The sequence below is a fragment of the Pteropus alecto genome, unplaced genomic scaffold (genome assembly GCF_000325575.1).
Source record: "Pteropus alecto unplaced genomic scaffold, ASM32557v1 scaffold161, whole genome shotgun sequence".
NCBI classification, from domain to species: Eukaryota; Metazoa; Chordata; class Mammalia; order Chiroptera; family Pteropodidae; genus Pteropus; species Pteropus alecto.
This window is the reverse complement of record NW_006432943.1, coordinates 2,450,057-2,464,479: the sequence shown is the minus strand read 5'-3', so window position 1 is coordinate 2,464,479 and position 14,423 is coordinate 2,450,057. Positions and strand designations below refer to the sequence as shown.

Genomic DNA, 14,423 nt, shown 5'->3' with positions numbered 1-14,423 from the left:
TAGGAAAAAAAATGGAAAAGTATAGAAAAATCATCAAAGACCAGAAAACAATCACTTAAATCCCACCATCTAGAATAACTCTCTTAATATTGTGTAATATAACCTCCTAGTATTTTTCCTTTGCATTTTTTACATATTCAAAAATGTATTATTTTTCATTCTTTCTTTACTTAGCCTTATATCAAAGCTTTTATAAATATTATTCTAACAGCTGCATAATATTACACTGTGTGTAAAAAACAATCCTTTTAACAATTTGAAGAGACATATGATTGATAACCTGTGTACCTTGCTACCTTTGTAAATTTTGGAAATTAAAAATCTTCAGAGCTTCAGTTTCCTCATTTGTAAATGGATATAATAAAAATGCCTCTAACATTATATTTCTGTGAATCTTGAATTAAATTATTCATATTAAGAGTTTAGGACATTGCCCGATATATCGTAAGCACTCAATAAAAATTATCAATGACAATAACATGTGCATTAGAATTCCTGTTCACATTTCAGGAAAGATTCTTAGATATGAAATTAAGTACATATCTGAACATACATATAACCTTAACACATACCATAAAATTCTTCTATGTATATAGTAACAATTTACACCTCACCAGCAGTGTATGAGTAGTCATCTAACCAAAGCCTTGCCTCCAATGAGAATTACTTTTTCAAAACTTTGTTTTATAGGTTAAAATATGATATCTCATGACACACTAAATTGGAGGCTCTTTAATGTTTTAATTTTTTTCAATGTTTATTAAACATTTACATTTTCTTTCTTTTTGTATAAATTGGTAAAATTTCTATTTGTACCTTTTGCTGTCTGGGTCATTTTAATTCCTTGTTCCAAATCGCTCAGAGACATACCTGTAGCATCTCCCCAGTGTCTGTCTCAGCTCCTCTATGGCATCATCTCACGCCCACACCGCACGATGGCTGAAACCGTTCTCTCCCTCTCTCTCTCTCTCTCTCTCTCTCTCTCTTAGATAGAGCTAAACCGTCTAAGGCAGTGTTTCTCAAGCTGGAATAACCCGGAGGACCCCGTTAAAATGCAGATTTTACATTTCTAATAAACTTCCAGGTGATGTTAATGCTATTTATTTTCAACCTACGAGGTTACTGGGATTATCTTATACTGATCCAAGCTATTAGAGCCCAAGGAAAGCATCTCTTTTCATAATTTTCAATTTTTAAAGGGAAAAAGCTACAGATAGGATGCCTCCAATAGAATCCAGCTGGATAGAATCCAAGAGACCTCCTGGAGTGTAAATGCCCATGGCCTAGAAACGGTGAGGTCTGTAATTTTCCATTTTAGTAACTGATATCAGGATTTTGATCACCAGTTGTCAATTAATTTTGGTTATATAAGTCCATTGATACCCTAGCATCTAACAATTTATCTGCCATGGTCTATTAGCCATCATCACAGATCTCTAGGTTCTGGTATCCTGCTAGCCATTCTGGCCTTACTCTCCTTTAGGATAATGAACCATGCCTAGTCTTCGGCTGTGACAGCCATTGAGGAGCAGCAGCCATGGCTCTGCGCTATCCAGTGGCCACAAGCCTCAAGGGTCACAAGGTGACCAAGAACATGAGCAAGCCGAGGTATAGCCACCGCCGCAGGCACCTCACCAAGCACAGGGAGTTCGTGCAGAACAAGATCCGAGAGGTATGCGGCTTTGCCTCCTATGAGTGGAGCGCAGTGGAGCTGCTCAAGGTCTCTAAGGACTGGCGGGCCTTGATGTTCATCAAGAAAAGATGGAGACACACATGTGCGCCACGAGGAAATGGGAGAAGCTAAACAAAGCCCTATGGCCATGAGGAAGGCAGCGGCCAAGAAGGACTGAGCGCTCCCCACCCCCCCTTCCCACCCTGGTCACCTTAATAAAGCCTTTTCGGAAAGCGAGGGTGGGGATAAAAACAAAAAAATCTGAAAAAAACCCACCATGCTTAAATAATTTAATGTTATTCATTGCCTTCTATGTTCTAAAGAGCACTATTTCAGGGTAGCATCTCTTATTGCTCATGCTGCCTGCAAATGAAGCTACCACTGAGCCTCTCGAAGATGCTGGAGGCCTCTCACCAGTGAGTTCCATACTGCTTCAGTGTATGGCATTATCCTCCATGGCTTCCCAGAAAACAGAGCGAGGTTGTGGTGACTCCGTCCTCACAAATCAATCCATTCTATTACTCTTTCCTCCCTGGACCTTCAGACTCCTCGAGCAACATCCTGCCAACACAGTCCAGTGTCCTCACCTCATCACAACCAAGCGTCAAGGAGCCATACAGGGTTATTATAGTAGGACCAGTTCCAGGTGTCCTTGCCAGTACCCTGAAACCCAAGTCATGGGTGAATGCTCCCATGTCAATATATTTTCCTCTTTCCAGCTTTAGACTCTACCTCCATCTGACACCACCCCAGTCCAACAAGATATCTGCTCCCACAAATTTATTCAGGCTCCTGTCCATGAACATTAGCCAGGACAAGCAAGTCTTTGGTGTTTCAGCCATTTCCTCATAGAATAGGGACAATATTTCTCTACTTGAGTTGCATCAAAACTCACCCCTCTTTCCCAGTCCGGAGGCTGTGAGGGGAGACAGGGCAGATCATGAGCAGGGCCATGGCATCTCTTAGGACGTCTGCCTCAGCTGAGGGTTTTGTAGAGTCGCCAGGCAAGGGGAAGCTGTTATCCTCTTGTAAGCAGGGAGGGGGCTGCTCTGTCAGACTGAAAGATTCAAGGGAGCTTGGGGTGTTAAGATTTTCAGCTTATTTACCCAAATATTCCAAAATCAGGGCTCAAGTTCCCACTCTTTTACTGTAAGGTCTTGACTTGATCATATGAAACTTGTCAAGACTGTGCATTTAGTATGCCTTCTTTGCAGTTCAGCTGCATTTACAATTGGATACTGGACCTGCTTTTCACTGGCTGAAGGAGACAAGGGTCTCCTTAATCATTGCCATAGATGCCCTCTCATTTTCTTTTTAAGGATTTTAAAGAGTTAAAAAATGCCAACAAACTATGTAATCCTTATGGTTACCATAGCCCCTACAGCACTCAAGTGTCACAGCCTTAAAGAAGCCTGCTCTTCATCTCAGTCCACGCTAGGTGAGTGTCTTAGTAATTGGGATGTTGCAACATATCACTATTCACTCACAATCAGCAATGGGTTATTTGCTATAGTCTGACTGGTGAGGAATTCAGCTCAAAACTCCCATCCTAAGAACCTGCATTCTGGGAGCTGCGCTGGCACCAACCATCTTGGCCCGAGATCCCCAAAAGCAGTGCCTACGACAGGTAATTTACTAAGAATGTGATTCCAGGGATCAGGTGTGTTAGAATGAGTGGACACACAGAATGAATTAATAACTGCTTATCGATAGATGATTAGATAAAGAATTTATGGTTCATATATACAATGGAATATTACTCAGCCATTATAAAAATGAAATTTTATCATTTGCAATAACATGGATGGACCTAGAGGGTATTATACTGAAATAAGTCAGACAGAGAAAGATAAATACCATATGATTTCACTTACATGAAGAATCTAAGGAATAAAAGAACAAACTAAATGAAAGCAGACTGACAGATACAGAGAACAAACTGGTGATTGCCAGATGGGAGGGGAGTTGGAAGGCTGAGTGAAAAAGATGAAGGGTTGAAGAAGTACAAATTAGTAGTTACAAAACAGTCATGGAGATTTAGACTATAGCATAGGGAATACAGTCACTATTTGTAATGGTTGCGTGTAGTTCCAGATGGGTGCTGGAGTAATCGGGGAGATCACTTCATAAATTACGTAAATGTCTAACCATTGTACTATATACCCAAAACTGATATAAAATAATAATAAAAAATTTTACAAAACCAAAAAAACAACTTACAAAACAGTCATGGAGATTTAGACTATAGCATAGGGAATACAGTCACTATTTGTAATGGTTGCGTGTAGTTCCAGATGGGTGCTGGAGTAATCGGGGAGATCACTTCATAAATTACATAAATGTCTAACCATTGTACTATATACCCAAAACTAATATAAAATAATAATAAAAAAATTTACAAAACCAAAAAAACAATAAATAAATAAATAAAGTTTAAAAAAAGATGTGTTATTCTATTGGCCACTACTATAGGCTACTGGTTCTCAATTTCATATGACCATCTGAGGATTTTTATAAAATGTGTGTCCAGTCTGTATCCCAGATGATCAAATGGGGAAGCCATCAGTTCTCATGTGTTTTTGGTCAAGGGAGGCTCCCTAGGTATTAACTTTCTCACACTTACAGTTTGTATAAGCATAAATGCTTATGAAAGTGTCCAACAGAAAAGGCCTTTGGCCAAGGTTTAGAGTTCTCTTTAAAAAAAAGAAGTTGCTGTGCTTCTTCCAGATATTTATTTCACTAAAATTGTTCATTTCAAATTAGGGATCGTCCTTTTCTTTCTTTTATTCTTCTCCCGTGTCAACCTCCTACTCCTCACTAAATAAGTTCTAACTTTGGACCATGTGTCCTTTTAGCGTCTCAGGCTGAAATGAAACAGTTGAGGAAAGAGAAAATTTGTCATCATTACTTGCATCTAAATATCTACTGTTAAAATGTGCACATGAGAACAGTCATATTTAATTCCAAAATTTTATAAGAACAAATGTGAGATTATCAGAATATTCATTAGGAGAGAAAGAAAAGTAAAACAGGCCTGTGAAGTGTGGATGTGTGGAGCCAATGCATGAGCCCGACACCTCTGAGCGTTAACACATGGTCCCTCCATCAAAGGTCTGTATATGCAACTCGGCTGCTGGACTGACAGAAGATTTGGGGTTGTTAACACACACTTCATTAAAATACCAGCTAAAATCCAAGTTCGAAATCCCACAGTTTGTGTTAGTTGATAAAACTCAATTGCTTCTAATTACTGTTAGTGCAGCTTTAAAATAATATTTTGTTGTAATAAAGGATTCAATATGACAAGTGAGAGTTGGCCCACTGAACTGGAAACAACAGGCCAGAGGGAATGTGTGCACATACCGTGTTCACCACTCTGCCCAACTTGTTTTTCTGAAAATTTTCTAAGCATTCAACCGAGAAAATATGACCAGTCTTCAAATGAGTTTTGAAAGGGTGAGGACATCTGAAAGACTAGATGTTATCTGCATCTCTGACTAGTCACTGCAGCTTAAGAGGTGAAACACTGAGCTAAAATGAAACAGGGAGATTCGTGGTCTCCAATGCTTTTATGGAACATGCACTAAAATGATCCAGCATCATCTTCTTTCAATATTTCTATTTTCTCCCTCCACCCACTGCCTAAAAGGTTGTCAAGAAAGGCACACTTGATAAGATGAAATGTCTTCAAATATTGAAAGTTGTTGCCCTTAGCATTGGAGAAAGAAAATATTGTCTCTCACCAATCTCTTCCATTCACTGCAACCGAGAACTCTGGTCTTAACATTTTTCCAGCAGGCTGAGCTACTTCCCATGTCCTGGCCCTTATACTTGCTTCTGCCCCCAAACCCTTCTCCCTTCCCCCCATACCTCCTAACCTAGCTAACTCCTACTCGACCTTTATGTCTCAGCTTAAACTCTAGTCCTGATGGAAGTCTTCCTTGACCCTCCACATTTAAGTTAAGCCCCCATTGTATATACACTGTCATCATACCCTGCATGTCTCCTTCAAGGCACTTTTATCAAAACTGTGATTATTTGCATAGCATTTGTTTAATCTGCTTTCCCTACTAAGCTCCAAAGCGTGGCATCTCTTTTGTCCTATCTTTTTCTACAGTCATATACAAAGTACATAGGGCATTATAACTGACAGCCTAAGCAAATAACAAAGATCATGTAATTGAAGTATTGGGAAGGAAGAATAAAATAATAATAAGGAGACCTTGGCTAAGAGGAAGGTAAAATGTTTGGTGAAATAGAACTCACTCAACAAGGAAGAAAGGAATACCTTCTCATCCTATTGACAGTAATCTCAGAAGAAGCTATAAAACCCTCTTGGAGAAAACCAGGGTTATATACTGACCAATTGTTCTCTGTTAGCAAAGATTGTCCTAGTTTTCAATGTCCTGTCACACATGAATAGGTGTGCCAAATTGGTCCATATCTGAAATATCTTTACTTCTGTCCAGGAACTTCCTCACTATTTGACCCATGCACAACCATAAATTCTGTCTTAGCCCTGAGCTCTTACATCATTCTTTAGAGACGAGTTTCAGGCATAGGTTTTCTTCAGCCTTCCAGCATTTGAGAATAAAGATGATGATGACAAGTAATATTCATAACAATAATAATATGTGTAACAGTGAGGTGGTATCTTTTGGCTGACCGGGATCCATTCCACTGTCTCTGGTAGTAACTTCTCGATACCTTACGTGCAAATGACAGTTCCCCAATGGTCCCCAGTGGTTCTCTATTCTCTCCTGGCTAGGCTATTCAGTTGCTCACTCCCAAGAATTTGAATCTTGAACAAGGTAACAATAAGACAGAAAATGGTGTGAGCTCATTCACTCCAAGAGAAGCACCCTGGACAGACTACTGGGGACTTCCTTCTTCCTAGAGCCCTGTCCTCAACATGAGCTGCCAGAGCTCCTTCTGCCCCTGAACCTGGATCTCCTGTTTTGTCTGTCAATTGTTCAATACCCTTCTAGTAATTGTTATTTTTATTTAAGCAGCCAGAGTCTGTTCCTATTAGTTTCAACCAAAATTTTGACCAAATTACCCTGATACAGTGATTATGAAGATGTGATGATGACGATGAAAACAAATACCTCATGAGATTTAATAGAAATCTTCGTTAGTGAAGCTCAAATCATTCTAAGATTACCACATTCACTTATTCAGAAACTTTTCTGGAATTAAGTAGTTCAAACTTAACTCAACTCTTAAGGGTTATTTGTTTAACATACAAAATATCAGTACATCAAACAATTCTATAAAGTCCAGAATTATGATATAATCTAATCTCTATAATTTGTCTCTATGTTGTTATTTTAACTTTTGTAAGCATTTTTTGAATAAAAGAATGTATTTTCCATAAATTATCTCACTAAGGAACTCTATTAATATTCACATTGCAAATGCTTCCTTATTTGAATGTTCGAAAGTTCTAAAAAAGATTCCTGTACGATAAATCAACAGCTTTCATAATCATTGTTAATTATTGTGGCACTCTTATTTCAATAACGAGCATTTATATATCAACCAAATAATAGGATTTTATAAGATACAGCTCTTAAGAACAATTTCACTCCAAATTAAATTATGAATGCTTACATATATTTAAAAGTGCACATTCACAAACTGTATCAGACAACTATGCTATATACCCAACAACTCCAAGACTCAGTGGCTTAAAACCATAATTATTTATTTTCGTTCATATATCTGTAGGTCAGATAAAGGTCAGCTGATCTAGTTTAGGTGACTCTGATTCAATGCAGGAGTAGCTGATCTTGGCTCCTCGCTGTAGCCTGGGCTCAGGCCTCCTCTGCAGGTGGGCATTATGCATCCTAGGCTGAGGAGCAGCAGCTGCTCAGAAGCTCTTCTCATGGCAATGGCAGAGGTGCAAGATGGCAAACTTAATCACACAAGCAAGTTACTCGCCTTTGCTTATAGCTCTAACATCCCATTGTCGAACGTATATCACATGGCCAGGCTCAAAATTGATAGAGAGGGAAAATATATTCCATACACACAAGAGGAGAGGGGAGCAAATATTTCCTGGACAATAATCCAGACTGTCACATAAGCTAACCCTCGAAGACATTCCTTTCATATGTAAATAATTTTATTTTGCAGACTAGATATGATGTTAACTTATTTGATCATGCATAAATTTGAGGATATCAGAAGTGACATCAAAATTGGCATTTAGCTAATTGGCTGTCCAAAATCTAAGGCCAAAGTTAAAATCAGATATTAGACCACGAATAAATCCCAAAGCCAAAACTGAATCTTCAGTTCATCCAGACCCAATTTGGCCAAAGTAGCCCAGCTTTGTAGTGGCACAGTGGAGGTTTACCTAGATTTTCCTGACTCACATCCCATGTTCTTAAGCATTAGGCTGCCGTGCTCCATAGTAAGTATCATGTCGCCATTTAGGACAAAAAAAAAAAAAAAAAAAAATTAAAGCATAGAACACTGAAGCATTAAATATTTATAGTGTGCCAGGCTTTGGGCCAGAGAGTTTATTTGTGTTATTTCATTTTATCCTTAAATCTCAGGAAGACGAGGTAATTTTTCAGAATTTACAGCTAAGAAAACAATTGTTCAGGAAATTTTAAAACTTACTTTTCTAAGGACAGACAGGTTAAACTCTTAAATTTTGAAACCATCCCCATCTGACCACAAAACATGTACTTTTCTATTAAACTATACAATCATTTCAAAATACTCAGCAATCAGGGCTTAAGCTGGTTCTTGAATCCACGTATCTTGACCCAATGATTTCTTTATTACTGTTCCAGCAGCCATATTTCCAAAACCATACATTTTGTTTTAATACATGGTTTAACAACTGGTCAAAATACTTGAATTTAAGATTGTACAACACATCTACATAGCCAGAAATATGTGACATGCTTCTTTCTTATTAATTCAATCAACATCTGTGAGTTTTTTCAATATGAAAGCAAGATAAACCATATACATTATCTCAAGTGTATTGTCTTTTACCATTAAGAAAAAATTTACACAGAAAAGGTAAAAGAGATCTAAATGTTGATCAAAACCTTCCATTTACATGTTCCATTGTCCTCATATGTGGAACAATGTTGCCTCCTGTCACTGATAATAATGGTAACAATAATAATAATATAGAATTCAGTCAATAGAATTTAACAGAATTCTTTTAATTGACATATCAATAATTCCTCTAAGATTACTATATTTTGATAAACTTTATAATGCATTCTTCAAGAGAATATCACTTTTGTAAAGCTTTTAGCAAGATCAGCTCTATGAATATGCCTTATATTTCAAAATATAAAACTAAACTCTTCTACAATATTCTATGCTAATTTGCGGGACTCCAAGCATAGAGAACCTTAAACCAAAGAACTAGCCATCCCTTGGATAATGATTCATTGTGAATTATGTAATCTGCTGATTAATAGAAATTAGAAGGATGGCATCAAAATAAAAATACAGAAAAATCATTTGTTATCTCTATTTCAGGTCATAGGATAGAAAAAACAAAATAATCTGAGAAATTAAATTTTTTTTCAGCTATATCGAAGTATAATTTACAAATAAAAATTGAAATTCTTGTGAAGAATAAAATACAATGGAAGGGACAATGTGCCAGTCCTGAGTGTAGACTTCCAGAGGCTGTGCATGCTTTGGCCCTATCTTTTGGAGTTCTGCGGACCTACCCATATGACCAAGCCTGGGCTAGCTTGCTGGAATACAAGAGCCATGTTGGGCAGGACTCAGCCAACCAGCTGAGGCCATCCTAAACTCACAAACATTCACTCAACTTGGCATCTGACATTAATCCATGAACAAACCCAGCCAAGACCAGAAGAATAATGCAGTTGAGCTCAGCACCAATTGTTGGCTTAAAAAATTGTGAGCTATATAAATACTTGTTGTTTAAAACCACTAAGTTCTTGGGGTAGTTTGTTATTCAGCAAAAGCTAATCAGTTAAAAGAAATCTAACTGATATAGGACTCAAGGCACGGAACTGGATTAGGTGGGGCTTTAAAAGGAAAGGAAAACATATAAGACAAATGAGAAAGAGTGCTGACATTTGTTGTTCTTGGTAGTGAGAACCTGTGTGTTTGTTGTAGCCTTTCTAATATTTTTCTTTATTTTAACGTTTTCATTATTAAATTTCGATTAAATTATAACTTTAAATTTAAAATAAAAAAATAAATGTTGAAGTTCCAAAAAAAATTTTTTCAAAGAAATCTAAGACATCACACGTACAATGTAGAGAGAAGCAGGAAAGATGTTAACTGAGAATAGAAACCTAGAAGCTATAAGAGAACCTGTACATATATTGGACTATATAAAAATTTCAAACTCTTGTGTAGCAAAAGAAACCATGAACAAAGTCAATGAACGAACCATCTGTTGGGGCAAAGCAAAGAACAAATAGAGATGTAATATCTATGATATATGGAGGACTCTGCAAGTCGCAAGGAAAGAAATAAACCACCCAACAGAATCATAAGGAAAGTACATAAAAAGGCAATTCACAGAAGAATCAGTTCAAATGGCCATTTGACATAGAATATCATCTTCAAATTAATCAGAACAATGCAAATAAAAATAAAAGTAAGATAGAACTTTAGACTTACCATACTAGAAGAAAAAAAAATTACTGTCAAAATGCAGGAACAGGGTACTCACAAATATGTGAATACTTAACTTTTTTGGAAAGCAACCTTTCAAAAATCTATTAAAATTGAATACACAAACATACACACTCAGAAATCCACTCTCAGAATAGTATCTCTCAGAAGGATAAGCATTAATATAGAAAGATATTTATTATAGCGTTTTTGTTAGTGGCTAAAAAAAACAAAAATAATCTGGAAACAGGGAATACTAAAGGAGTAACTATATTGCAATATATTTTTTTTCTAAGAACTATTATACATAAATTAAAAAGAATGAATTAGAAATATACTTAGATGCAAAACTGGATTGGTGAGAGAGAAATGTCAGAGATAAAAATGTGTGAATAATATGATCTCACTTAAAAAATGTTTCTAAACACTAAATATACAATGTATTTGTATATTATTATATGATAATGAAACAATATGTAAAAAGATGTACTGGATTGTTAAAGTGAATTACCTCAAGACAAGGGGTTGTAAAATCATTTAAGGGGACAGAAGGAAGAACTAAAAAAGAAAAGAAGAAAAAAAAGAATACACTAAAAATGTAATGTAAGATTGCATTAAGATATTTCTTCTGTAATAAGAAGTAATAGTAATAAGCAAAAGTAATAGTATATATTTTATGTACATTTTTATGTACAAATATATCACATTTATGTATTTATGTGAGTGTACAAACAAACAATGCATGGGAAAAACCTTTAAATTAATTGTTTAATGAAACGAACTTATTGTTGTACTGGGTTGAATAGCGTCCCTCAAAAGTTCATGCTCACTTGAAACCTCGGAATGTTACTTTATTTGGAAATAAGGTCTTTGCAGATGCAATCGTTAAGATGAAGTCATACTGGATTAGAATGTGCCCTAAATATGACGACTGGTGTCTTTATAAGACGACTGGTGTCTTTGTAAGAAGACCATGTAAAGACACACAGAGAAGAAGGCCACGTGAAATTAGAGGCAGAGATTGGACTTATGTTGCCACAAGCCACGAAGCACCAGAAGCCAGTTGAAGCTGGAAGAGGGAGAGAAGGATTTTCCTTTAAACCTTCGAAGGAAGTGTGGCCGTGCCGACACTTTTATTTCAGACTTCTAGCCTCCATAACTGTGAGAGAATAAATCTGTGTTCTTTTAAGCCACCAAGTTTGTGGCAAGTTGTTATGGCAAAACTAGAAAACTAGTACAACCACATAGCATAGATCTTATATATTTGGTCATGTGCAATCATTGATACTGATTCTATCTCCAAATGAAATTACAAATAACAACACAGCCTCTGCTAGATTGCAAATTCCATGACTATCTTATCCACCCATGTATCTCTAGTACCTAGCACACATTGGCATATAGTAGGTGCTTAATAAGTATTTGCAGAATAAATAAGAATGAACAGATGAATGAAAAATATACATAGCCCCATGCTTTTGAATTTTGAAAATAATTCGATGTCTGTGTTGTTCGAGTTTGGGGCCAGCTTACAAAAACATATTTTGTTTCTGACCAAGTTCACTGGCTTTTATTCAATGTAAATATTGCAGCCAAGACTCAAAGTCCAGTCTCTCTGAAAATAATAATTAGGAAGCAAAAGTAATAGTAATAATAGTAGTAATAGTAATAATAGTAGCAAAAGTAATAGTAATAATAGTAGTAATGGTGGCAGAAGCTAACAAGAAAATTCAATCCCTTCATGTACACATCATGCTGGTCTTTTCACAATGCCTTTAAATAATTTCTCAGAGTTATCAGTAAACTAAAATAAACAAACCCCGGGGTATCCACCAGGATGGTTTTGTCCACTACATCTATCAGGCCTCTTCTCCAAAATGAAGCTTGTGTTACGTTGTGTAACAAATTGTTACAGAAACCTTTTTAGAACATAAAAGTTATTCTGGCATCTGACTGAAGGTTACTGTGAGCATTCTGGAAGAATTTCAATAGAAATAGAAAGGCCAGGCAAGCGAGTAAAGTCATTTCAGAACCATTCTTGAAGGGTAATGCCAGCGTTCCGGAGGGATTTCAGCGCTCAGCTAGAGGGCAGCAGAATTATTGCTGAAGTATTCCTTGTGGAGAGCTTTAACCTCATGGCCGAAGTGTATTCAAAACAATTCTGCTGCGATAGTAAAAAATATATATCCGTGCCGTGCGTTCCCAGAAGAGCATGCTGGCCTCCTTACTCACATGGGCCAAGAACTGAAAAAGAGCTGAGGGAGTAAATTGGTAAAGTATTACCACAGAGATTTTACTCTAAATACTGGTCAGGGAAGCCCCATGGTCTCAGAAGTTTAGAGACATTAGATGTTTTACAGGCTATGTGCAGAAATGAATAATTCACAGGAAAATGCTCCTAACTCTATTCGAGTAAGATTATATAGTAAAGTAAGAGAAAATACCAGATAAAATATTCTTTTCTATATGGTCTTCCTGCCAAGCCCCAGAATTAATCCTTCACATATACCTTGTGTGTAGCACTCTGCTAAGTACTGGAGAGAGAGAGTGATAGCAGCTCAAGCTAACTGAACATGTGAGACCTTCATGTATTCAGCAAATATTTAACTCCTTCCTGCTAGGTGCAGGGGAGCTAGTGAGCTTCTAACTGGCCTTCCTATATCTAGTTTAGTACCTCTCCTGTCTATACTCTACACATCTCGTAACTCCTTTTCATTGCCTCCTGAGGTCCTGCCTGTTCATCATGCCACCGTTATCTCCTGCCACTCTCTCCTAGTCACACTGCCTCAGCCTGCTCCGGCTCCTTGGCCTTCCAATTCCTTGCCCTCAGGTCCTCTGCCTTGAAACCCCTTTAACCACTCATATCTCTTTACAAGTATGGTTCTTCCCATCCTTTAGGCCTCAACTTGAATGTCACCTCCTTAAATGGGCCTCCATGACCCTGTCTATAAATACACACATCTTTATTTCCTATCTCAATTCCTTTTTTTATTGTTTTCTTCATAATGCTTACTCACAATTTCTAATTATTTTATTTGTTTACTTAGAGACTTTTATACCAGGTACTATGTTTGTCTTGTTCACCATTATATATTTAGTGTTTAACACGGTGAGTACATAATAGTTATTCAATAAAATTAGTATTTTACTAAGCACAATAGTTACTTAATAAAATGTACTGACTGAATGAATGATCCAAAGTGAAGATTGCTGGCTGTACCTCAACTAAATAGAAATGGGGTTCAAATCTCAGTTATAAATTCCTATTCTCCACAAATTCAGTGCTCAAGATTATAGGTTGAAGAAGATGAAATTGCAGAAGATGAAAGCCAACTTTTATTTAGAAAAATGTTGCTTCTGTTGCCATTTCAAATTAGGAATGACTGTTAATGGCAATTCGATGGAACTGATTAATGGCTCTAGAAGGAGCTAAGATGCCTTTCCAGTCTATTTTTCTTCCACTATATGCTCCCTTGCTTTGAGAGAGATCAAATGATGATATAAGTAGGTCAAATCCAAAGATATTAATTAAAATACTTATAGTGCTTAAAGTATCAGCAAAAATAACATAAACAAATCACTGCTGATGCAAACACCCTCTTTCTTTTTTGTTTCTTAGTGTGACGTACCATTTGAATGTTAAAAACACAGATTTGAACATGGGCCTAAATAGAAACAAATCGAGGATGTTGCTTGACCATCTTGATCCCAGTTTCACGGCCGCCTACTCCAGGCTAAAGGAATCATGATTCTGTGTGCTCTAGTCTGTATCACTAGAGACTTGGTTTGAGGCAAAGAGAGGGAGTTTGGGGCAAATTGAAGTTGTTTCATGGGGGCATAACATCTCTGTATCATCCTCAGCATCTATATATGGCTTTGGTGGTGGTTCTATACTTTGGACTAAGGATCCTGTAAGGAAAATATCCTAACAATCATTAACACTACATATCCTAGCCCCTGAGATTTGTTGATAATTAAACAGAAAAAAACGAATTTATTAGAATTCTCATGGAGGTGGTAGTCTGCAGATAGCAACTGTCCCAGGGAGATTGGCAGTTTCTATTACAATTTCCAAGGATCTGCATGCCAAGGGAAGACACATGTTGTGAGCATG

The 14,423-nt window shown here is 36.9% G+C and overlaps 1 pseudogene; it reads left to right on the top strand.

Annotated features, from left to right (window-relative positions):
* Positions 1-1,537: 1,537 nt before the first annotated feature.
* Positions 1,538-1,850, top strand: LOC102887315 (annotated as a pseudogene).
* Positions 1,851-14,423: the final 12,573 nt, after the last annotated feature.